The sequence below is a fragment of the Squalius cephalus genome (genome assembly GCF_949319135.1).
Source record: "Squalius cephalus genome assembly, chromosome: 2".
Taxonomy (NCBI): domain Eukaryota; kingdom Metazoa; phylum Chordata; class Actinopteri; order Cypriniformes; family Leuciscidae; genus Squalius; species Squalius cephalus.
In genome coordinates, this window is record NC_137123.1 from 14,297,134 (window position 1) to 14,322,697 (window position 25,564).

The 25,564-nt window shown below is 38.7% G+C and overlaps 1 protein-coding gene and 1 long non-coding RNA gene across 2 annotated transcripts in view; one reads left to right on the top strand and one right to left on the bottom strand.

Annotated features, from left to right (window-relative positions):
• The window catches only part of LOC307152235 (uncharacterized protein), a 295,127-nt gene that overhangs the window by 104,877 nt on the left and 164,686 nt on the right, over nucleotides 1–25,564 (top strand). The gene's annotated exons all lie outside the window — the stretch shown is intronic.
• LOC307154613 lies at nucleotides 104–1,463 on the bottom strand. Its single transcript, XR_013820402.1, has 3 exons — nucleotides 1,397–1,463; nucleotides 266–324; nucleotides 104–191 (listed from the first exon to the last, which is right to left on the bottom strand). It is a non-coding gene; the product is annotated as an uncharacterized lncRNA (long non-coding RNA).

Sequence of the window (25,564 nt, forward strand, 5' to 3'; positions counted from 1 at the left end):
ACAAACCATATATTGACTTCTACAGCCACTTTTTGTCATACAATGCTTTCATTTTCCATAATAATGTAATATCTTTGAATCTTAATTTGGCAGCTATGTGCAATTACAGGAATATTCTGGGTTCTGTACATGTTGAGCTCAGTCAAACGCATTGTAGCATAATATTGTGTCACGTGGGGCGGCTCAGACAGCTGAAATGAACAGAAAAAGGTCATTCATAAGGCGAGAGGTAATCTGTACCTACACTTCACATTTTAACACAGACCTTGAGCTTAGCGTTCATTAGCATGACATTTGAAACAGGAACCTCTCCCTCCAATTTCACTAAACAAGACAGGCAGAAAGACATTTGACCTCTTTAAACACCAGCTATCACAAGACATACTTTGTAATATCACAAAAAAGAGGAAGAAATGAACTTGAAGAAATTAAATAAAATGGAAAATGTTATACAGCACATAGCTTTTGAATTTAAAGCTCAGACAGAAAAGAAGATCTAGAGACTAAAATGATCTACTCTAGTGTGTTTGAATAACATAAAAGAAAATCAGTACAATTATTCGGGCTCAGTTCAGGGCGGTCTGGCCTTCAGCTCAGGTGCTGTAGTGCTTAACGTCATTTGTCAAATGATGGAATACATGTTTCATTAAATATCATCTCAATCCAATCAATTATGCTTTAATTCATGGGTAGAATGGGAGTCTCTCGCTCCACATAGCGGTTAATTTCTAATCGAGGTCTAATTGTTTTTACACAGCCAATCAAGAAGGTATGTGTCACTCACTTTGCCTCACAGTCTAATTATATGGTTTGGGACATTTCTAGTTATGTTATGTTTTTTGTTTTGTTTTGTTTTTTACCAAACTAGATTTGCATTTTATGCATTTGGACACTTTTTTCCAAAGCAACTTGCGTATATATTTTATCAGTTCATGCATTTCATCTATCTAACCCCTGACTTGGCGTTGATATAAGCTCAATGCAAATTCATGTTTCCTGCTTAAAACACAAACAAACAAACACACACCTTAAACCAACTTAGGCTGTTGATAAAACTCCCAACTTGATAAAAGAGGTGTGTTGTTGATTTTACAGGGGTTTTGGGCACTTTTCAGCTGGTCACGCTGGGAGACAAGCTGGCCGCCCAGCTAAACCAGCTAAACACCAGCTTGGCCAAGCTGAGAATATAGCTAGACCAGCTTGAATACGTTTGGAGACTCATTTAGACCAGCTACGACTAGTTTAACTTCTTTTTTTTTTTTCTTTTTTTTTTTTTCAGAAGAGTATTTTGGCAAGTTCTGTGGAGACCGGATTGTCCTAGACAAACACTTTATTGCTTTGTATTAAAGAGCAGAAAAGAAGGGACAAAGTAAATATGTGTGATATGAGTGATAACCTGGTATAAGGACTATAGATGTGCTTGTTCTCTCTGACATCTTATGAAATCCTAGTTGACATCTGATTGGATCAGCTGGTGTCGGACTTCTCACTTCCGCAGGGGGGATATTTACTGTCCTCCTGTCAGTCAAATCACCACATGCACGTGTGCACACCAAGCACACTGATATATAGCCAGTTTAGGTCAACTTTTTCTTCATACATTCACCTTCACTCATACCGGTTTCATTTACAATGGTGTCTGCTTCCTCCACTGTAAAATTTCTCACTCGGCACTAAATTTTCAGGATGGCATGCGGACATTTATTGCTTCTATGGGAGGAAACGAACAGATATCAAACCAGCGTGGCTATCAGCTTCTAAGACTTGCAAATAGATACATTAATGCGCTGGAAAGTGCAGGGCTATTTGCATTTAGATTTATCTTTCATTTTCATTGATCAACATTTTTCGCCTGTCTACTCGTTTGCGAGGTGAGGCGGTGAAATCGATGTGTGTGTGTGTGTGTGTGTTTTTAGCAGCTTGTCTAGTAGGACTGCCAGACATGTTTAGATGTTTTACTGTAGAGAACCTGGACAAAGTGCACCGGTAAATCTGCCAATGGGGTGGAAGTATTTTTATGCTCACAAGATTCTCCTCTCTTGATTCTTGACAATGACAGCAATGGACTGAAAAAAAGACTTCATGATGTACTATGTCATTTCAGTGATGGATGAGATGTCCCTCTAAAAAAAAACAAAAAAACAATGAAACAAACTGATGAAAAAAATTTGCACACGGGACTGAATTGATGTTGGACTGGCTTGTTTCAGAAGTTGTAAATCAAACTGAATTGCTAATGTCTTTCTCTTAATAACCCACAACATGTGGTACATTTGAACATGAAATCTACTATGCATATTTGTTTCAGAACTCTTTCCACTACATGTGTGACAATCATATAAATACAGAAAATGCACAAATTAAATAGATAGTTCACCTAAATATTAAAATTATTCACCCTCATTTCATTTCAAACCTGTATGACTTCCTTTCTACTTTGTAACAAGCAATACAATATTTTGAAATTTCTTTTTTTGTTTGTCCACATATTGAAAGTCAGTGGGGTCCAATTGTGGTTTGGAACCACTGAATTTACTTTCATTTTGTGTTCTGCAGAAGAAAGAAAACAGGTTCAGAACAACATGAGGGTAAGTAAAAGATGACATCATTTTCACTTTCTATGACTTTCTGTCACTCATGCAGTGGAATGAGAACTGAAGCATTAGATACATACTCTCTTTAAACATTATGCATTAAAATTGTACTACTCAAGTCACATATTCTTACCTTGATCTTTTAAAATATCATTAATATTTTATTTCATACATACGGAAAGAAATGCAACTGAAAAAATTGGAAAAGCATTACCAAATCTAAAAACTATAAGAAAGGGTTTGCACTTTTCTGATAAACACAGACTTGCTTTTGATGTGACAATTCTGACAACGTGGCGAGTTTTGACATGTATCTTAAATAACGGCTGTTATTTTGAGGTGTATATTAATGTTGTTCTTGTATTCAATTGGCCCAGCTAATGATAGTAATCTGACACATCAGTGCATCAATCCATCTGATTGTTTTTTCTTCAATCTGTGGTCTATTCTGGTGCGCTGTGCCCACATACCACTGTGACACGTGTTAAAAGGCTGTGTGGTAGATGTGCAGCTTGAATGAGTGTAAGAGGGCTATTGTGCAGTGGACTAAATGCTTCTATTCTACTGGCTGTGGTTTATGGCGTAATAGTAGACAAGGTCACATACTGGGCGTACGGAACGGCTCACTTTATTGGCAGGGCGGAAGAAACGAGTGGAGTTTGTCTCACACATAGATGCTCCCCAGCCATGTGTGTGACCCTTAGACAGTGACACGCAGAACTAGACTTCGCTGAGAGAGTATCATGGGTCAATGAGCCCAAAGGCAGGTCACTCAGACACACACTTTGGCACAAACCTATAGACAGACACACACACACAAATACCTGAGCGTGCACAGAGAAACAAACTCTCCTACCTCTGTTTTCCAATCTCTCTCAGTCTTTTGTTCCTTTTTTTCTCTCTCAGTCAGCAGTTTTCTATCAGTGCCTTCTTAATGCATGTGGGAGGTCATCACAGTTATAGTAGGAAATGTTTTAAGTGAGTTTATGCAATTAAGGAAATAGCAGGTTCACAGGGATTACAAACTGCAACTGGTCTGCTGAGTGTAAAATAGACTGTCTAGACTGTCAGCAGCTCACTTGTGGAGGATTATTTTACACTGGAATATATTGTTTAGGACTGTCAATCAAATTAAAATGTAAGCAAATCAATTACATGATATGCAGATTAAATAATTAAATTAAAGATTTAGCTGCTGCATTACGTCTGTTTTCTGCATCCTGTGTCATGAGTGCTGTCTTTCTTTTTTTTTGTGCTAAATTAACATGTTAAATTGAGAAGCCTAATTGAGTTATAAATGATTTATTTTTAGGAAAGAACACAAGAGTAAACAGACCTCTGAATTACTTGTGCTGTCTAAGATTAAAAAGTGGTTTGTTATTCAAGAGTTCAAACATCATTATTGTTTTTTATTCATATTTAAAAATGTCATTCTCCCTGTAGATCTCTATTTATTTCCTCCTCTGATATCCCAGCTCTGGAACGACTTACGGTATGTTATTATATGACAGTAATTATCTGTTAAACTTTTAAAAATAATAATAATAACTGCAGTGTTTACTGTTCGTCTAATCACCAATTCTCTCTGAACCACTGGAGCAGTAACAGTTTTGAATTTAGAGTGTACTCCTTTGCCTGCATGCATTAGATAACCTTATGTGGTGTAGTAAATTATGCCTTTAAAGCCATAAAGTTGAGCAGGCGAAAAGTTGGGAGCAGGCGATGGACTTGTTGAACGAACCATGATTACTAAATCAATCAATACAGCAATTTAGCAGTCATCCTCAACCAGAGCAAGGTCAAATGCATGGCCTCCATGCTTCAGCTAAACCTACTCGGGAAAATATCCTTAGGTTTGGTTTATTTTCTTTTTTTTACCCCAGAGAGGGCAGCAATCGAAGATATTGCACATACACGGAAGAAAGGCAGCATCCTCCCCAAACCCATCTCCTCTCCTCACTTTTTTCCTCTCCAGTGGTAATGGAGCGGCACTTTATTTTGATAAAGACGTCAGGTTGAAACTGACTTAAAGCCTGTCAGCAGTCATAATTGCGGGTCGTTCCTCGGGAAGGCCGGAACAGGACCCTGAGGAGAAAACACAATCAGTTTAAGAGTGCCCTCCTCCCCTTCGCAGCCCGGCACACAGAATTGGATCAGCCCTGCTCCGATCGTTTGTTCCAGCCCCGGCGCCCTGATTGAAAGCCCCTCCGGCTGAGAGGCCAGAGATATGCCAGAGCCGGTCAGCCAGGAAAATACAAGTCAGACAGGCAGTGAGTTACAATGATGCAAGTGTGTCATCAAACTGTCTCTGTGCAATGTGTGATAGAGGCCATAAGGTGTTTTAAAAGCATTTAAACAAACACTTAATACTACATAGGGTTGCTTGACAAATGCAAACACACTATATCATCTTGATGTATCATCATTTTTATTATTATCTTTTAAAGTTCCAAAGCACCACTGTTGTAATGGTTTTTATACTGTACAAACTGTATTTCTGTACAAACTTTTCTATTCCCTAACTCTACCCCTAAACCTACCCATCACAGAAAAATGTCTGCATTTTTCCATTTTCAAATTTAGTATGTTTATTAATCCATATCCCTCGTGGAGACTGCTGGCTGGTCCCCATAATGTAGGTGAGTTCAGGTTTTACTATTCTGTTTACTATCCTAAACTGTGTTCAGTTCACCCAATGATACATATATTTGTGGGCTTATCATTGTTTTATGGGAATTATCTATTCGATCCGGTTCTGACTCTGTGTAGAGGAATTATTATGTTTTCTATTTTAAATACAGGTTATCTGTGCTGGTCCGATTATAGGATGGTCTAGTTGGGCTGATGAGCCCACCTGCTGCACCAGTTGTACTCTTTAAAGGCTGTAAATGGAGATCTGACAAAACTGGCAATGTCTAACGGGTAGTTTTCGGTATCATTGCATTGCATGTCAACATGCCAACTCCCTGCCCTGGCAGAGAGAGCTGGCTAGTGCCACGGTCTTAGCTCTCATCTGGACAGCATCTGTTTTTCATTAGACTGATAGTGTCTGCTGGACTCCACTTAATCTGTCAGTCCATTAAAACCTCCAACCAGAGTTGAGAGGGGATACGGGAGAGGGGGTTATTTGAAAATTACACAACCATGAGATGTTACATATCCTCTCAGTTCTGGTTGATGCTGTTTGTTGGCTTCAGGTGGTTTTGTGTAAGTTAGTAAGCGCGCATGTCATTATTTAGGAAGGTTCGAAGACTACCACACACACATACACATGTGCAGATGTGCCTGAGTCTTCAGGCATTTTGTATGCATCAAACAGCGCCTCTGACCCTCTCATCAGTCAGACCCAAATTAATGAAGTCACTAGCCACTCTCATAAGTGAGAGAACTAATCTTTCTTTTCTCCTCTCCCTCTCTCCTTTTCTCTGATACATGCACAGTCCTTTAGAAAGCAATCTTCAGCTTGGAGTTTCTGAATTAGTGTTACTGCCAATGATTATAAGAAAAAAGTGTGTAGCATCTAATTACATTTTATGTGGGCATCCACGTATCTTAATAAAAGATACGTGGATTAATAAAAGGTTTTATCCCATATCTTACAGATGAAGCTAACAATTTTTACAACATTATCAACTAAGTTTTATAAATAAATAAAAAAAAACATCTTGAAATATTTCATTGTGATGCAAGAACATGTGGTATTTGTTTTATGAGAGCAATTGGTCCTATTTTTCATGCAGTTGCTCATTCATTTGAATGAAGTAAACAATTTTACATAATTCATACATATCTCCTATGATGGGTTGCAAAAAACAGATTTAATATCCTGCATTGTCATTCTTTGAAGAAGCAGCGACCCAACAAAACTTATATAATTAATATAGAACTTATATAATTGTCATGGTTATGTTGTGTTCCATTGTGTTTGTGTTCATGATCCTATGTTTCCTATCAGTTCAGTTCTTGTTTCTATAGTTACTAAATTCTCCTTGTTTGTCACCTAGGTTACCAATTAATCCCACATGTATCTAGTTTAGTTCTCTGTGTACAAGTACTCCCTGTTTTGTCCATTCCTTTGTCGGTTCAAACTCCTTTCTCCGAAATACTGAAGCCTTTATAAAATAATGCAGTGCTTACTGCACGCTACTGGCTGGTCAGTGGGAACTGCATGAACCAATGGCAGAGCCACGTAACTGCGTAAACCAATCGGTGCGAAGCACGCCGAACTGAGCGCAAAGCCTGCCAGAATGGGCGGGGCATCTGCCTATAAAAGTCGCTCAAATTGCCATGGATTCAGGTTTATCGACTGAAGCGACGACTGCTAGTCGTTAGCGCCATAGCGCAGCCGTCTACCCAGTACTCGTTCCCTTATCTCAGGGAGCCAAGTTACGTGAGTAACTGAGCATGTTTTCTTTTGAACCTATTCAGTCACGCCGTGCTATGAAGAGCGCTACCCAAGTTGGGAGGCCACTAAGGGTCCCAAGCTAGAGTTTATTGACATATCTTATAGGGGGCAAGATTCATAACGTGAAGGGCCGGGCTCACCGAGGCCAGCCACAATCATGGTGAAGGGACTTATGTGCTTGAAGTACAGGGCCAACTGTGAAGTGCTGGGCTCATAGAGGCCAGCTCGTCTTCTCCCCACCCTCTTTCGTTCTTATACAGAAAGGATACGTGCCTGCAGAGCAGGGACTTCCAGACTTTAAAATCTAGTAAATGTAGACAGCAAAGACCAGCCTGCCACTCTACAGATATCACCAATGGATACCCCGCTGGACCATGCCCAGGAGGAGGCCATGCCTCTCGTGGACTGAGCCCTTACGCCTATGGGGCACTGCAGGCCCATAGAAACGTAGGCTAAAGCGATAGCATCCACCAACCATCTAGATAGTCTTTGCTTCGTGACCAGAAGCCCTTTGGTGCGGCCACTGAAGCTCACAAAAAGCTGCTCCGACTGCCTGTACTGGGCGGAGCGCTCAGTGTATGTTCTCAGAGCTCTGACTGGGCAGAGCAGGTGCAACTGATGCTCATCCTCCGCGGAGGGGAGGGCAGAGAGTGTGATCACCTGTGCTTTGAACAGGGTTGAAAGCACTTTGGGCACATAGCCGTGCCTTGGTTTGAGGATGACTTTAGAGTCACCCGGGCCAATATCCAGACAGGAAGCGCTTACAGAGAGCGCTTGCAGGTCGTTAACTCGCTTGACTGATGCTAATGCTAGCAGCAGCACAGTTTTCAGCGAAAGTGGCTTTAGATCGAACGGGGGCCCCTTCAGTGCTCGAAGGACCATTGATAGGTCCCAGGAGGGCACCGTAGGGGTCCGTGGGGAGTTAAGCCTCCTGGCTACCTTCAGGAAGCGGACAATCATGTCGTTCCTGCCCACTGACTGGCCAGCCGTCAGTACGTGAAAGGCTGTGATGGCTGCCACATATACTTTAAGCGTGGATGGAGAACGGCCTGCATCCAACAGTTCTTGAAGAAATGAGAGTATCTACGATACCTCACACGAGACTGGGTCCTGGTTTCTGGTTGCGCACCAACTAGAGAACACAGACCACTTAAAGCATAGAGGCACCTGGTAGACGGAGCTCTAGCCTCACTGATAGTACTCATGATGCTCGCTGGAAGGTCCCCGAGCTCCCGTCGAGGGGCCACACATGTAGTGCCCATAGTTTGGGACGGGGGTGCCAGATCGTCCAATTCGCCTGGGAAAGGAGGTCTTTCCTCAGGGGAATTGGCCACGGGGTTGCTGCGAGCAGCTGAATCATCTCAGGGAACCAAGGTTGGGTCCGCCAGACAGGGGCCACTAGTAGGACTACATGTCTGCCTTCCTTGATCCTCTTTAAGACCTGGGGAAGGAGCGAGACCGGAGGAAAAGCATAAAGTAGACGGCTGGGCCAATTGTGGGCCAGCGCGTCTCTGCTCTTTGAGAAAAATGTTGGGCAATGACAGTTGTCTTTGGAGGCGAAGAGGTCGACCTCTGCCCTCCCGAAAACACACCATATCAATTGAATCGTTTGAGGGTGAAGAGTCCATTCTCCGGGGGACACCTGGCCCCTAGACAGCATGTCTGCTCCCTGGTTCAGTCTGCCTGGGACATGCATTGCTCTCAGAGAGCGCAGGTTGCCACTCGCCCATAGGATGAGGTCTCTGGCCAGTTTGTATAGCCATCTCGACCTTAGCACGCCTTGGTGGTTTATGTAGGAAACCTCTGTCGTGTTGTCCGACCGGACCAAGACATGGTGACCCGAGAGACGTGGTAGGAAGGCCTTGAGGGCTAGCACAACTGTGATCATTTCCAGGCAGTTGATGTGCAACCGTGTCTCCGTGCTTGACCAAGAGCTGAAGGCCGGCTCAAGTTGGAGGCAGAGACTCGAGGAAGCAGAGCTGGAGCGTTTAGGCAAAAAGTGTCTCATAGCCTGGGACGCCTTCTGTGCCGTGGTGAAACGCTCTGCAAAGCCGTCCACCGCGGGTGAGACGGGAGAGTCAAGGAAGGCGGTTTTGTCTGCGTCCTTGATCTCAGTCAAATTGAGCCACAGGTGTCGCTCTAACACCACAAGGCTGGCCACGGATCTACCTATGGCCTGGGCGGTGGCTTTAGTAGCGTGCAGGGCCAGGTCTGTGGCGCTGCGGAGGTCGCGGAAAGCTTCTGGGTCGGGACCAGCCTCATCCATGGCACGGAGGAGCTTGGCCTGAAAGACCTGGAGGACCGCCATCGAGTGGAGGGCGAAGCCAGCCTGGCCAGCTGACGTATAGGACCTACCCGCTAAGGCTGAGGTAGTCCTGCAGGGCTTAGACAGGTGGTAAAACCTTGGCTTACTCGAGCGGAAGCAGCCTCTCATAGCCTTTTTCCTCGGCACCGTCAACGATCGAGAGCGCAGATGAGGAAGAGAGACGCAGGCGTGCAGAGCGTGCAGGCTCTTCAGGTGAGGCCCAGTCCAGGCCGAGCTCGCTGACGGCCTTAGTGAGAATGAGAATGAGTTTGGCGTCCACACCAGCCTTGGAGTCGCTGTGGTGCTGAGACGGCGATGGGGCGAGGTCCTCAGCAGAGCCTGACCAATACTCAGCGTCAGAAGCTACCAATGATACTGAGCCATTGCACAGCTCCTCATCAAATCCCCCGAATGAGATGAGACCCCCGGCGTCGAGCGGGGGGTGCTGGTCTGCGTGGAAAAACATCACGGGCGACATCTGTCTCTGAGGAGACGGTGAGGCGCGCGGGATCTGGGCCGGCGTGAGCTCACCTATCTCCCTATACTCAGCCCTCTGACTCCGCCGATTTTTCCGCTGAGGCTCGACAGGAAAAGGGAACGGGATAGCGCGAGGGGTGGGGTCGCGCTCTGAAAAGAGTGCTATCTTTGAGTGGAGAGAGGCGAGCGGCATACTCTCACAGTGAGAGCAGCTGGACTCGCTAAGAGTGGCATCAGCGTGGGCCTTACCCAGGCAGACAACACACTTGCAGTGACCGTTGTCACGCAGTTACGCCGCTCTGCTATTGGTTCGTGCAGTTCCCACTGACCAGCCAATAGCATAAGAGTAAGCCTCAGCACAGCTATGCTGTGCAGTAAGCATTGCGTTATTTTATAAAGGCTTCAGTATTTCGGAGAAAGGAGTTTTCCTCTAGCTAGACGCAGTATGAAAGGGAACCAAACATAATGGAACTGTTTCTAATATAATATAATATAATATAATATAATATAATATAATATAATATAATATAACATAATATAATATAATATAAAGTGGTTTGGAGAATGAATGGATAAATATACTAATATAATTCATATATAAGGGACAAGCAAAGCAAAGCGAAGCAAAACATGTTTAAGCCATTTTTATCCTCATTGCATGTAAGACAGAGTTGTTTTCTAATTGACCTTTCTTCAAGATTTAACCTAAATATTCATGATCATATGATCAGTGGGATGTTATTATTTGCATTTATCACTGTTTTACCCTGCTGTCCATGAACCTATTTGAACCCTATCCCACCAGTTGAAAACCGCAGCTTTAAAACTGGACTATGCATGAGATATTGTTTAAATACAGTTAAAACTTCTTTCCCAAGTTGCCAAATGAGCTTTTCTATTTCCAAATCTCAAGCATGCCCAAGAACAAACGAAAGTTAATCTGTGAGCATTGTCAGGCCAGTACCAAGTGCTACTGAATTCCCTGGCTTGTTTTAACACACTGTCTGGAGAGCAGCTTTCTGATAAGGTTAATGCTAGTCCGTAACCTTAACCACGAGAGTTTCAAAAATCTTTATCCTACAGTGAGTTCTTGTGTGATTCAGAGGGTCATACAAACAGCAAAGACAAAAAGTCAAGGAGCATGTCCCTTCCTCATTCCCTCTTTCTTTCTTTCTTTTCGCTCACTATGTATCTCTCTGTGGCCCCTGACTCAGAGAACAGCTCTAATATAGATTAGTTTGGAAATTCATTACCCTTCCATTATCTCGCACTGAGCACCACGCTGTAATGGCTCCCCAGGGAAATGGAGGACACTGCAAGAGCTAAAGGAAGAAATCTTCAGCAACGAGAGAGAGAGAGAGAGAGAGAGAGAGAGAGAGAGAGAGAGAGAGAGAGAGAGAGAGAGAGAGAGAGAGAGAGAGAGAGAGAGAGAGAGAGCAAGCATGTGACACAACACCTAACATCTGTCTCTGCTACTCAGATCTGGAGGGATGCCATTGTATGCATTTGAATGTTCCTCTCAATCTCTCTATGCAAACAACCATTATATGATAAGAAATTTAACACCTTTTTCCAATTTTTTTCTACCATTAAAGTTCATCCCCAAAAAATAAAATAGTCTCATCATATATAAGTATTCTCTCAATTAATTGTTAATTAAATTTTCATTTAATAATTGATTTTTTTTCACTCACAATAATGATCAAATGGTTCAGAAAGATGTTGTTTATTTATGATGCCTATGATTTGCAGGCATGCATGAATTTTGAAATCATTGTGTGCTTCAAAAAATAGACTACAACAATTTGTCAAATGTGTCAATCAGGTAAACTCATAAGTTAGCAAACTTACATTTCTAAACCAGACTATTCACATTTAAAGCAGACAGGGTTTAGATTAAGCCAGGACTAGGCCTTAGTTCAATTAGGACATTTAAGAAGCTTTTATAAACGTGCCTTAAAAAAACATTACTGGTGAGCATCTTAAGACAAAACAATGGTACTGACAGATATATTAGTGCAAGTTGCTTTCAGTTAAAACAGCTTCAACATCATTTTAGTCTGAGACTAGGCGTAAGCCTTGTCTGTGGAACTGGGCAATAGTGCTTAAACTACTTTTATTTTTTTATTGTGTTGGTAAAAATGTTCTTCCTTTTTTTAGAGCTTGATAGTATGAACCACTGCCCACTTTTGCTGTATGAAAAATAAAAATGTGTACATTCAACACTTTTAGACCTTAAATGTTATTATTAGATGAATATTTTGGGGCTTACTTTGATATTTTGTGTCCATATGTGTACAAACAAGTTGAAAGTGAGAAGTTGTCAAAAGAAGATAGAGTTTTGACACAAATCAGAGCATATTGCAATACTGGTTTAAATCTTTCAATCAAAACAGGCTGACACATACAACAACAGAAGCAGAAGAAAAAAAAGAAAGAAAAACGAGTAGATTAAGTGATGAGACCTTGAAAAAAAGGTTGTATAAATGCATTACATATCGCTGTCTTCTATTCAGAACAAATTCTCAATACAGACAAAATACTGCTTGCAATCACTCGCCGGATTATTATTATTTTATTTTATTTCTTTTAGCTAAGATAACTAAATTGTTGTAGCAATAACCAGGATGTTATACATCAAAATAAAACAGTGCCACAGGCAATGCTAATGCAGTGCTGTTTCATTTAAATAACACCAAAACATCACAGGAACACAAAACAAATAAAAACACCATGTAACTATGTTGGTTTTGTCTCCAAGTGTCTGGTGGATAGAATTATACATTCAGTGTTGATACAGCGACTAGTCTGCAAGCCAGCAAAAGATAAATTCAACACTCAATCAGGATATTATATGGGCCCAAATTCTCCCACCTAACCAGTTACATACCTCTTATGTCACAATTTCACCAAGCTCAGTCTTACAAGGAAATGTCACTATAGCAATGTTTATCCATGCTCAACAAATACATAATTCTGTGGTCTCTTTAAGAGCCTTGGTTACGTTTGGACGCCAGTGTTATCATTAATAATATGTGGCTGGATTATATCTGTTTGAATAAATATTTATGTATGCATGCTTTGAATACAATTGTTTAAATATGTGCCAGCCCAATGAGGTGGGGTCTCATTCCTCCCAAGATTACCTCCTCATTTATTAAATTTTTTTTTATAGTGCCTCTGAAGGCACTATTCTTTGTAAAGCTGCTTTGGAACAATTGTGAAAAGCACTACAGATGGATTAAATTCTTATTCTTCTGAAAGTCTGTGAAAACTGTGATTCAGTTATATTTTTCATGAGAAATGTGAGAATTGCATTAACGTACTGTCAGTTAACCTACCTGTTACATTTCTTAGTAACAGTAAAAAATCAATAATTTTATTCAGCAATGATGCATTAAATTAATAAAAAGTGACTCATTTCTTTTTAGATTATTACAAAATGCTGTTCTTTTAAACATTCTACTCATAAATGAATCCTGAAAAAAACATGCATCACGGTTTCCACAAAAATGTTAAGCAGCACACTTGTTTTCAACATTGATAATAATAAGAATTGTTTCTAAAACACCAAAACAGCACATTAGAATGATTTCTGAAGGATCACGTGACTGGATAACTAGATAATGAAAAAGAAATTACATTTAAAAAATATATTAAAATAGAAAACAGTTATTTTAACTTGGAATAGTATCTAACAAAATTACAGTTTAACTGTATTTTTGATCAAATAAATGTAGCCTTGGAGACCATAAGATACTTATTTTAAAAACCTTTGAAAAGCACATTGCATGATAACATGCATGTTGTATTATGTATACAGGGGGGCATATTTGCCCATGCAATTTACAGAGCAATTTACCATGCATTCATACAGAAGGTCTACTTTAATTAAAAATGTCACCATATAGCCACACATAACATTCAAAGATAACCAATGCTTCAAGAATACCCTGAAACAAGGTAAAAATGACCAATGTGCGTGGATAAATGTCGCTTGAGAGACATTTCCTCATTTCCTCAGTGTGTTATTCATCTAATTTCATATCTCATAACTGAATGATAAGTCCCAAACTTGTTCCTGGAACCCTCTCTGTCCTCTTACAACATTCTTATTATCAGTCTTACATATGTTTAAGCTGTCATTTGACAGTCTGCGCTGATAAAGTCAGTATTACCAATTTGATTCTGGCCCTTTGAGTTTCCATTTTCATCTTTGCTGAACATGTCATGCGTCACAGGTTACACCTCAGCTCGCTAAATTGCTGTGAGACAGGGTACGGAGTACAGACACGCTGCCTAACGCACATGTGAGTTGGCGAGCGCCGGGATTTGAAAGTATAAATTCCTAAGCAGCCCAGAACATTCCAGACAATTAGAGTGGATCAACGCAACGTCTCCCCTCATATTTCACATTAGAGAGTGACAGAGAACAGATATGACTATGTGCTTTCACATAACCGTGTGGATCACATTACAGAGGAAAAAGCAGTCAAGTTGATAAAGTGTTCTCCTGCTCTTCAAAGCATAGACACGGGAGACTGGAGACTTTTTGGCAGTGTTTGAACCACCGAAACCCTTAACATACACCCTCTACAAAGATTCTCTGGTAGTTTTCCTTAATCAAACTGAATCTGATGTTCTAAATGAAAACTTATTGAAAACAACACCGAACCGCTTGCAAAGCTCAGAGACTTTTCAAGCTGGTGCAACCTCCTGCCAGCAGACTTCAGCTCGACACCCACAGAAGCTTTTGACGCTTAAAAGTACCTGCAAAGCACCATGAATTATACAATGCACTTTAACATACTCCTACTAATCTTTTTATGCTTCTGTTAAAGTCTTAGCTGAGATTGATTGAGAAGACAAAGTCCTTCAGCATAATTAAGCAGCTACTTCAAAAAGAAAGAGCAAACCCTGTTTCATGGATACTTTTGAGCACGTACAATTTGAGCTTGTTGGAACGCTTGTAAAAGACCTCATTAACTGTTTTTAATTCATTATTTTTTTTCTTTGATTTTTATATTTCTATCAGACATAGACCTTTGGTCATATATATATATATATATATATATATATATATATATATATATATATATATATATATATATATATATATATATAACAAGTGTAACAAGTAGGATATATATATATATATATATATATATATATATATATATATATATATATATATATATATATATATATATATATATATATATATATGCATGATATATATCCTACTTGTTACACTTTTAATGTTTTGTTTTCTCAGAAATGTTATAATAAATAACCAGGAGTACTGAGCATAAAAAGGTATTACAAATTCCACTGCAAGCCTCAAAGAGTTCATTTTAAGTTTATATTGGCAAACGGCTGCATAAAGAGAACTCTGTCTTTTCAATACAGTCAGACACAACCTTCCCCCAAGAGAGGATCCAAGACGCTTCCAGACTAAAATCAGCTGGATCTGGACGAAAACATATTTCAGTCTTTATCAGCCAGAAGGACTGATGGGAAATGAAAAAATAGAAATACACCACATAAACACATACTGTATGTAACAACCAATAAATGCAATGATAAAAGGAGATGAAATGAAGAAAAACAAGACCTGTCAAGTGTGACAAAGGAAATCAGAGGGATCTGTTTCGGTAGCTATATAGTGAGATCCAAAAATGTGAGACCACTAGCAACACTAGTCATTCTATTTTACATAATTTTGTTAATTAATACAAAATGTTTAATTATAAAATTATTTTATCACTTCAACAATTTAAAAATAAATAATTAAATAAAAAATAAGATGAATTTCAGAAAGTCTTCATTTGGTTTAAACTATTTTGCCTTTCCTTAAATTATCATTTTAATTAAAATAATTTTTTATATTTTTATGAGACAATAATCATTTAAAAATCATTATATATGTATACCCTCCTTTCCGCACTCCAACCATGTTTGTGAGGTCTTTGTCAATAGGAGTAAGAAGATCTTGGCATTGGCATGGGAGCAGCCGTATTATTCACATGCTCTTACCAATGCAATTTCTCAGAGCTTAAGATGAAGATTGCAGCCGTTCTCATTTATAAGCCCACAGGACAGGAGAAAAAAAAAAAAACATCTGCTTGAGAAAGTGAGAAAAAAGACAGTGAGGAACGAAAGAGAGGCAAAAATGCTAGGGAGGGTTGATTAAGAGGTAAAAATTCTCAGCATTATCCATGAGGCCTATCTCTTTATCTCAAGCTCAGTAATTGTAGCTATACCGTATATAGAGGAAGTCAGCACGTTGGGTGCAGAATATCTTGGCCGGGCTCATTGCTATAATAAGAGCATTATGACAATGTTTATACCCTATGTATAATTCATGCGATGGTCTTAACTTCTCCAGGGATACTTTTAGCACAAGTAAAATGGTGTAGCGTGGTTCGGTGGTGCTGAATGAGCCATCTGAGAGCGTAAAGTTCAACATCAACATTGAGAGGAGCAGACTAAAGGAAGCACACAGCAGAGACAATCAGAGCAATGCGTCGCTGAGGATTTAAATATGATAAAACTGAGACATTGGGACTCGTGTGTGTCAGCGCATGTCTAAAGCAGGATTATTGTGCCTGCGAGAGTCTTTACCATTTGCCTGTTGCAGAGGTGATTGAGAGGCTGATACCACCATCACATCAGGCCAGGTGGCATACGTTCACACACAGGAGACGGACCACTGTCGAAGGATTAGTTCTGGAGATATGAATATGCAGTTATGTCTGGAGAAGCCTCAGATTGTCTCTCTGACTCTCTTTTCCCACTTTTCTTCACTCTTGCTGTCCTTCACCTTGCCTGGCTCTGAGCGAGCTTATTACACAACTCATATGCTGCAGATGGGGCACATCTGACATCCCACAAACACTCATAGACACACTGAGAGCATCACCATCACACATGCACACACATATGGGGCATGCAGGGACAGAGCGTGGACCAAGGCAAAGGGTGCGAGTGTGACTGTGTGTGACAGGGTGTGATAGAGATCCGTCACTTCAGTGCAAAAAGCATCCGGAGCTCCCCCTGAGATGAGGTGCTCTGTGACAGGCGCGCACACACACACACAAACACACATGCACACACTTAACCAAGCTGAGTACTTACTATTTTTCCATATGTAATGTGAAGCAAAGGCCTGGAATTCAGTCAAGAATTGAGTATAATTAATTATTAATATAATTAAATGAACAAACTTAAATGAACAGAACTTAAGCCAGACTTAGCCTTTGAATTATTGCTGTGATGTCATGTGAGTGACAGATTGTCCCACCCTCGTGGTCATTATATATATATATATATATATATATATATATATATATATATATATATATATATATATATATATATATAATGACCAATAATAATAATATTCTATAGAATACTAATTTATTAATCCCCAAAGGGAAATTAAAGTGCCCCTATTATAAGTTTCCTAATGTTGTTTTGGAATCTCCTAACACAGGTTTACATGCATCAAAGATCAAAAAACTGTTTAACTTTCCTCATAATATACATTTGCACATCACCAGATTTTCAATATTTCTCAAACGACTCATCAGATGAATCAATCTCTTAAAATCCCTCAACTAAACCGTAAACTAAACACTATAGTGAACAATGACTTTGATTTTACCATATCAATCCGAGCGAGAGTCCAATGATAAAACATTGGAAGATCTAGTCATTCAACCCGAACCTCCATCGCAAGGATGACTCGAGCAGGACGTTTCTCAGTGATACACTACTCAGTTTGAGGCACATTGTGAGATGTTGCAACTGTAATTCCTCACCATCAGCATGAACAAGTGCATGTCGATCAACAAACCGATTATTTTACTTGTAATAATTTATTTACAGACTATTTTTTCTAATATATTGCGGTGAACACGTGGAAACTGTATCAATAACAGTGTAAGTATGCAATGTATACATTAGCCGAGCTCTAGCGTGAATGACTGACATAAACGTTGGTAAAACAGATCTTGCTCCATGCTTAATCTTTCCTCAAAGTAGTGAGAACGACAATCTGCATTAATAGACACAGTTTTAGGTAATAGTGCCCACAACTGATTAGCAGAAGAATTTCAGTAAGACAGTAATAATGTGAGTTAACCAGTTAGCAGGAGACCAACACAATATAAAACTCAAAACTAAGTATTTTTAACACCATCTTTCAAGAGCAAGCGGTTTGCGAATCCTACATTGAACTCGGAGATTTGAGAAGCAGTCGTCAGTAAAATAAAGGGAACACGTCAAAAGTTTAGGATTATACTGCTGTGGTATCATGGTAAAGATGAACTTTAACCACTGATTCTTCACATGCTCGTCCTTGGGCAGTGAAAAAAAAAAAAAAAACTGGCTTTACCTTCACATTGTAGAGCACAGCATCTTCTCGACATGATGCTATCCAGTATCCACAGGAATCAGCTGCTGGTTTGAGGTTCAAGTTTTCCCTGGTGTCTGCGCGCGCAATAAGTGGGCGGGCAATATGCTAATGTTTCGTTTTGACGTCACAACGAAACAGCTTATGAATCGTTTGAAAAACGATTCACTTAATTGACTCAGTGTCGACTCTTACTTTTGAAAGACAATAACTACGGTGCACTTTCAAATTTAAAACTTTGCAGGATGTTTTCATTCACTTAAATCCATAATAGGGGCCCTTTAAGGATTAATAAATAAGTATAATAATAATAATAAAGACTAAAAAAGCAAGGTTGTGGATATGCTATGAAAAGTAAAGTTTTTAGTCTTCAGCTCAATTCAGCTTCTGAACAATTATCTCAAAGGGGAAAAAAACATCTCTAAATAAAAGCTTTGACTTCCTGTAGCTGATTTATTCAAGATGAATTGTCTGAATGTACTGTGCGAGTAACCCTCAACCACTCTTTTACGCAAGTTCATTTGAGGGTTAGGAGTCTATAGCCTGCTTATCCATAGATTTATGCAATTAACTTTGTGTGCAACTAAGTGTTGTGCACTCTGTGTTTGATGTTGCAGCCGTTTAGCACTAAATTTCCCCTCAGGGATCAATAAAATGTAAGCAGGCAGCTCTTTTTTTTTCTTTTTCTTTTTCTTTTTTTAAGCTGATAAAGCTCTGTTCAGTGTTCATTGCTCACACATATGGGTGTTTTCTTCTTAAATGAATGGGTTAAGAATGGAGCTCTGTTTTTACAAGCTGAACTGTGCAATTTCTGTGCCACTAGCATCTCCAAATTTAATTGAGAAATAAGTATTACTTTCAAACAGGTTTCCCGAAAAGTCGCTCTGTCTGACAATAAAAATGGATTGATAGCGGCACAGAGACACATTATTGCACTTTTGGGGGAAATCGCTCCTCAAACAGTATACCTATATATTTATTCTGCATATTAAACTGGGATAGGAGTAAGTATTTTATTAAAAATTACACACTTCGGCCTTCAAACCACTCCTTGTGATTTCCAGAATACTCCCACTCCCTGTCTGAATTCCGCAGACTGCGAGTGTCAAACACACCCCCACACACATACGCCCTACATGATTAAAAATCAGCACCAGCCACTGACCTAACACACACACACACACACACACACACACACACACACACACACACACACACACACACACACACACACACACACACACACACACACACACACACACACACACACACAAGATCAGAAGAGGAGTCACTGTGGACCACAGAAAGCATCCCTCTCATTCCCACACTGATTTGGAGCCCTCATCTTCAAAGCAGTGCCTTAACATTGACTCCCAGAGAGACACCGTGAGAACATCAGACTGAAAACACATCAATTCATCTCTTTGGTTATCAGAGAAGCTACTGCATGATAAATATGACTGGATTCCATTACAGATGCATACAGTGGCCTCAAAAATATTAGGACACTTAAGAAATGTCGAAATTGTATCACATTAGATAAAATATTAAGCTAAGTGCCATCTGCAAACAAATTACAAACATATATATATATATATATATATATATATATATATATATATATATATATATACATACACATACATATACATACACACCTTTTAAAACCTTTTTAAAAAAATATTACCAACCTCTAACTTTTGAACAGCAGTGCATGTTTTATTAATTTTGATCAGTATACTTATTGTTTAATCATTTTCATGTATTATTTTTAAATCATTATTTTCTTCGGATTCTTAAAAAAAATCTCTTTAGGTGCACAAATACTTACCAGCTGTCTCTGGTTTACCAAGCATTTTAACAAATGAAGAATAATTCAAAATAATAACAAATGAAAAACTTTTTTCATAATTAAAATAATAATTACCAAAAAAAAAAAAAAAAAGTGTTCTACATTAATATGAGATTGCATAGATTGTTATAAGGTTGGACTGACCTTTGTGTAAATTTGAACAGTTTTTGCAAATTTGAGTTCAAGAGGAAATAGTGAGGAAGAGAAAGGACTCCAAAAAGACAGACTGACATCTGTTTTTGTGTCTGTCCTGTTTAAAAGGAGGGGAAAAGAGGGGAAGATTCCGCTAATCCCTGTTACCAAATCTCTGACTAGATCGCTCATCAGAAATTAATAACTTTGATCCAAGTCTCCATGGCAACCCTTGGCTGATTTGGGTCTTAATCTCTCTTAATGTTGTGTAATGTGTTTCTTAGGGGTCTAAGCTGTTTTTATAATCTTACACAGTTACACACATAGCCACATATACAGTTGAATGCTTCTAGACTGGTCAGTAATAAACATGACTATGAAAGGTAGTGAATATAAATGGAAATATGGACGATGATGTACTTATAGTAATAAGTTCTTAAGGATTTGCAAAAACAAGGAGGGAAAAGTAACATATTGCATTTAAGCTATTTTTTTTTTAAAGTACAGATTAACCTATAGTGCCGTTTTTAGAACAGATGGAATCTGTTGTGTTGCTCGTGTTTACAGCTGTGACAGTACGCTTAAGAATGTGTAACATCCACGGATATGTAGTGTTAAAGGATTGTCCGGTCTGACACAAGGGTTGATAGACGTAAAACATGCTCAATCTAGTGCTTATGAGTGCATGTTTGTTTGTGTCTTTAAAGTAATCTATAATGACTCCATATGTGTTTTTGTGCTTACTGAGATAATATGGTATAAAGTGCTCTTTATCTCCATGTATCCTTCTGGACACTTTAGCATTTTAATCCGGCTGCATCCAGAATAATATTCCCAGCACTGCTCCTGCTTACTTCGTGAGAGTCCTATTTCTTCTCAGTCGACCAATTCCCTCGTCCTGTGGGAGCAGGGAGAGAGGGATCTTGGTTGAAAGAGGACAGACTGATTTATTTATTGGGTAATTTCAGATATGCTTTGAAAGTTCATCCGAATGATTCATTAGTGACACATGCACAGACTTCCTGAGAAGAAGGTTTCGACTCATTCGCAGGACGTGACAGTTTCACTTTGCTCATAAATGACAATTCCGTCATAATTTATTCACCCTTATGTTGTTTCAAAACTTTATGACTTTGTTCTGTAGAACGCAAAAGGTAAATCCATATGATGAAAATGAACGAGAACTGGAACTGTCAGGATACAAAATGACAAAAAAGCACCTTAAAATGACCATAAAAGTAGTTTTCTGAAGTCATACTCATTTTGTGAGAAAAACATAACAAGGTTTACAGTTGATATTCACTGAAAATCTTGACATCCACTCTAACTCTCCTTGGCACTTTCATGAGTGAAGTTGGAATGCAGATATGTGAATAATTAATCTTAATTAGATCTTTTCATTTAATCAGTTGAACCAGTTCACAAAATCAGGTAACAATTTATTTCAATGGTCCCCCAACAGACATTCCACTAACTTTGCAACAACATGTCAACTTATTCTACTTACCCAAACACCTAACCGTAATCTAACAGTCTACTAACAGTTTACTACAGTCTACTAATACTCTGATGAGAGTTAGTTGACATGTAGTTGCAAAGTTACTAAAAGTTGACCATCGTAATAAAATGTAACCCAAAACCAGTCTGAATTATTCATTTACACTTCAGAATGATTCCAGTTCACAATTCACTGATTAAAATAATATTTGCCGCCAAAAATATCTGGAACTATGGAAGTAAAGAAGTAAATAACTACTTTTTCGCTCACATAAATGTATCGCTTGGCTCAGTGTTGTCATTGTTAATTACAACTAAAACTATTAAAAAAATATTTATGGGTAGCTGAAACAAAGCTGAAATGCACAACAAAAAAATAAACACAAACTAAAATAAAAACTTAAATGATAAAAATAAAATCTAACTGAAAATATGAATGAAAACTATTATAATACTGGACACTGACTGGATTAAAAAAAAAAAAAAAACTTATATAATACATACATAAAACTTATAGAATATTTATATTCCACAAATCATATGGACCACTTTTGTTGTCACTTTGGAATCTGACAGCCCCTGTTCTCAAGTGTGGCACAGGACATTTGTCAAAAACTCACCTTTTGTTTTCGACAAAACAAATAAAGCCATGCAGGTTTGGAGCAAAATGAGGGTAAATGATAGAATTTTCATTTTCCGTGATTGTACCTAAAGAATCAGTAAGGAATAAGAAAGCAAGAGACAGATCACCAGTAAAAGAGAAAGATGATTAGTAAACGTGAGTGAGCTTATAAAACATGCATAAATGCATAATATGCACGCGAACATACATGCAAAAACAGGTGGTGAATGCTTTCTTGCTGTATGAATCTTTAAAAAACCTGAAATTTGTTTGATCGAAGTTGAGGACTCCTGCTGGATATCAAGGCTGTTGTCAAGATAATTACACCAGATCAAAGAAAACAGATGAGAATGAGAACACCAGAAGCCATTGGCAGGCCTTATTCAAGTTCTGAAAGCATCAACAAGTGTCCTTCATTCATATTCTAACTCACAACAGTTTAATTTCAATCTCCCTGTCTAATCCTCTATAGCGCTGATAGCATATATAAGTATAAAACCTTGCTATTATACTTCAGAATTCCACTTCAGAATAATTCAAATGTAGAATTATTTACTTCTCCATTCTGATCTGGTTCATTTTCATGACAGATAAATGAGGGCCCAACACCACAAGAAGTCTGTGGAAGGATATAATCAATGCCTGAGAGAGTAGTGGTGTGTGGGTGAGAGCGTGCTTCATGCACTCAATGCTTTGTAAGGGAGAGGCCATTGGCATGCTGCAGGCTGGCATGTCATGTGCCAAAGCTGACAGACGCTATGAAGAAATCCGCTGCATTGTGTCCTGACTGCAGAGAAGGTCACAGCAGACCTGCAGGACAGATGAATGTTCAAGACCCCATCGCCCCTAGTACCACCCCAGAGCAGGACAGACTGGTCTTCATCAGGCTACCCTATGTTTCAGGATGGTCACTATTAAAATTATTTAATAATATCTATACTAGTGATCTACAGCATACCTATCTCTATATTGCCAATACAGTTAGTTGTCTTTTAAAAAGGACCTATTATGCTTTTATTTTTATTTTATTTTGTTCATTACACTTTCATGTGTGTTGCTGTTTAATCAAGAAAATGTCTGCAAAGTTACAAAGCTACAAAGCACAAAGCCCACTCCAAAGAGAGTTTTTCTCTATATCAGTAAGCACTGTTTCTGAACTCATTTAAATAATCCCCGTCCAAGGCATACGCAAAACAAGGGGGACGAGACCCGGTTGAGTTAGTGTGTTGAAACTCGCAGCTGTGGTAAGGGGCTTGACATTTCCGAAACACACTTGAAGTGGTTGACCAATAACATCACACTGGTCCAGCTGACCAATCAGAGCACACTGTGCTTGCTGGAATGAGAGCCTTCGTAGAACTAAACTGAGCGTACAATGCAACAATGTAAAATATGTGAAAAATAATGTGTTTTTGAACATTCAAGCATGAAAACCTATTTTAGTTGACCATAAAAACAAAATCACGACTGGGCATTAGACTGACTAAAAGGGCATAATATGGCCTATTTAAATCAGGAACCTCATAACTCTCTAATGTGAAAATAAGCATAAAAAGAGTAAAATTAAACTAAGAAAATAAAAAAAATAAAATAAGAAAAATGCATAGCACACATGAATATTCACTAGAAAAATTGTTAGTAAAATGTACAACTTTTTTTTTTTAAATTTCATATAAATATAAAAACATACAAATATAACTTGTCGCAGTGCATTCTGGGATTGCACTGTGGTATCTGTGAAAATGCAATGTAGCATTTTGATTCAGCCCCAAAAAAATAATTAGCAAAAAAAATAAAAAAATAACAGTAGTTAATGCATTAAGTGTTATGATTTAAGCAGTATATATACACACACACACACACACACACACACACACACGCGCATGCACGCACACGCACGCGCATGCACACACCACTGATGGGCAGTAACGCGTTAGAAGTAACGCGTTACTGTAATCCGATTACTTTTTTCAAGTAACGAGTAAAGTAAGGGATTACAATTGCAAAAACAGTAATTAGATTACTGTTACTTCCCCGTAAGCAGGCTGCGTTACTGCGTTATACTGCGAGACTGTCTCGCGACGTGAGCCGTGACTCGTGAGTGACAATGACATGAGCGCCGCGAAGTCAGTGGTAAACACTATGGCAAGCGATCGCGTTCAAAAGTCTTTAAACGAAACGCGTGAATTTTGACGCGTCAACACGCACCGTTTGTCCGTGTTCAGACGTCATGTTTATTCATGAACGATGTCGTAATGGTAAACTGTATGCACGTGCAAACATCAGACGTTATATTTGTTCATGAGGGATAATGCATTGGTACGTTGTGAGTGATGTCAGTTATGTCATGATTTGTCATGCCTTTTTAAGTTGTTCGTTTAACGTTCTTTCCCAAGGTAGAAAAGTCAACAGCTCTTAGAATGGGTCTTTTATTTTAGCAAACTGCCAAAAAACCTTTTCAGACTGTGTGCAGCTGAACCAAGAAAAACTTAAGATTGCATGGAGCTGATAAGCATGAATGGCAGAAGAAAAAGACTGCAATTAAAAAACAAAAAAGAGAAAATTATTTTAATGCAAGCAATAAAAAACTGCACACATCAGCTGTGGAATAAAAGAAAAGAAATGCATGATCAACTAGATTAAGGCAAACTCCTGTCTTAATGTAAACCCTGTCCACCACCCTCAAAGGTTTCACAAAGTTATTCTTGCCACTGTAACTTATGGCTTCCTAAAGACAGGTTTATGGGTAAATAAATGAATAAAAATAAAAAATATATATCAGGGCTCAACATTTAAGCCTTTTCATTTGTCCTTCGGTCGGTCATTCACTTGTCCGAGTAAAAACATTTGTTAGAACAGGAAAAAATGTAGATAAATGTTGTAGGCTAAATATAATTTATTCCGAATCAGTATTCTCATCAGTTCAGTCAGCTTTAACATATATAAATCAGCATATTTATGATATTTTAACCTTTATAAAGGGCATTTTTCCCTAATCGTTTGCTTCATCTTTCATTTAAAATTCTTAAATTTGATCAATAAATTACAATAGAATAAGATGCTAAACGGCTGTTACCAATCAAATAAACTGCATTAAATAATGTAATGAGATTATTTAAAATATGTTTTGAATATACAAATAAGAAATATTATTTGTGCATAGAAATAATATTTATAAACCGCCAGTAGGAGGCGGCAGGCGACCATATTAATGAGTGAGTCATTGATACAATGTGCATAAAGTTAAAATACTGAAACTAATAA